This window comes from Canis aureus, chromosome 5, assembly GCF_053574225.1.
Source record: "Canis aureus isolate CA01 chromosome 5, VMU_Caureus_v.1.0, whole genome shotgun sequence".
Classification (NCBI taxonomy): Eukaryota; Metazoa; Chordata; class Mammalia; order Carnivora; family Canidae; genus Canis; species Canis aureus.
Window position 1 is genome coordinate 35,431,462 of NC_135615.1, and position 1,479 is coordinate 35,432,940.

Below are 1,479 nucleotides of genomic sequence, written 5' to 3' on the forward strand. Positions count from 1 at the left end.
TTAACCAACTGACCCAGTCAGGCCACCCCTCTTTTCTTAGTTTTAGTAGATACTAAAAAGCATTTTTTTTTTTTAAGTAAGCTATACACCCAATGTGGGTCTTGAACTTGGGATCTCAGAATGAAGAGTTGCAAGCTGTAATGATTGACCCAGCCAGAAGCCCCTTATGTGCTTTTTTTTTTTTTTTTAATATTCAAGTTTTACCGGAGCAAAAAGGTAAACCTCAGTCCCTCATTTTCCTTCCCCAAAGAAATTATTTTGTATGTCCCCTTTCAAATCCAGAGTCTACATATTCAAACATCCAATTTTTTTACACATGCTATACACTGTACTTTGATTAGTATAAATAAAATATTTAGGCTTGCCAGTGATGACTGCAAAGATTAATGTATGGGGGGGGGCAGTGCATCCAGGATGATGGACTAGGAAGCTCTTGGACCCTGAGGTTCCACCCTTCTATACTGTCTCTGGACTGGATATTTCTTCCCATACCCACAAAGAAGCTTCCATAAGCTGCCTGGGAAACAACTATTCCTAATTTGAGACTGTGACAAAGATCTAGCTTCAGAGGGACACAGGGTGGCTCAGCTGTTGAGCGTCTGCCTTAGGCTCAGGTCGGATCCCAGAGTCCTGGGATCGAGTCCCACATCGCGCTCCCCACAGGGAGCCTGCTTCTCCTTCTGCCTGTGTCTCTGCCTCTTTCTGTGTGTCTCTCATGAATAAATAAGTAAAATCTTAAAAAAAAAAAAAAAAAAATCGGGATCCCTGGGTGGCGCAGCGGTTTGGCGCCTGCCTTTGGCCCAGGGCGCGATCCTGGAGACCCGGGATCGAATCCCACGTCGGGCTCCCGGTGCATGGAGCCTGCTTCTCCCTCTGCCTGTGTCTCTGCGCCTCTCTCTCTCTCTGTGGCTATCATAAATAAATAAAAATTAAAAAAAAAATCTAGCTTCAGAAAGCGTGTGTGCACCTGAACGTGTCTAAATGAAGGTTGTTTTACAGCTCAGTATCCTCCTGTGAATCTGTCTTATTTATTTCTGTTTATTGCATGTCTGGTTCAGGATCTCTGAATGTCACTAGTGCATGTCCCCGTTAGTGTGTCACGGCGTATCATTTTGGTGTGGGTATGAGCGTGTGAATGCGCTGTCGTGATCCAGACGCTCCTGTTCGGTGTTCGTGTATTTTAGGTAACTGCTGCGGTAAGGTCTATTTTTCAGTCCCCAGCGCCCCCACTCACTGCATGCCAACATTCCTGAAGGATGGGCGGGTGTCGGGGCACAGGCTCGGCCCAACTCCGCTCTCCCAAAGAGAATCCAGCAGGACTTCCGGGAGCCCACCTGGAACGCCCAAAAGGCCCCTGCACTCGCACCACGCGTGCAGCCCGGGGTAAGAAGAGAACGCGGGGGTCGCGCGTTCTCTCGCGCGCCCTCTGGTGGTCTCAAAGGGCAGCGGGGACGGAACGAGGGGGCGGGGCCGGCGGCG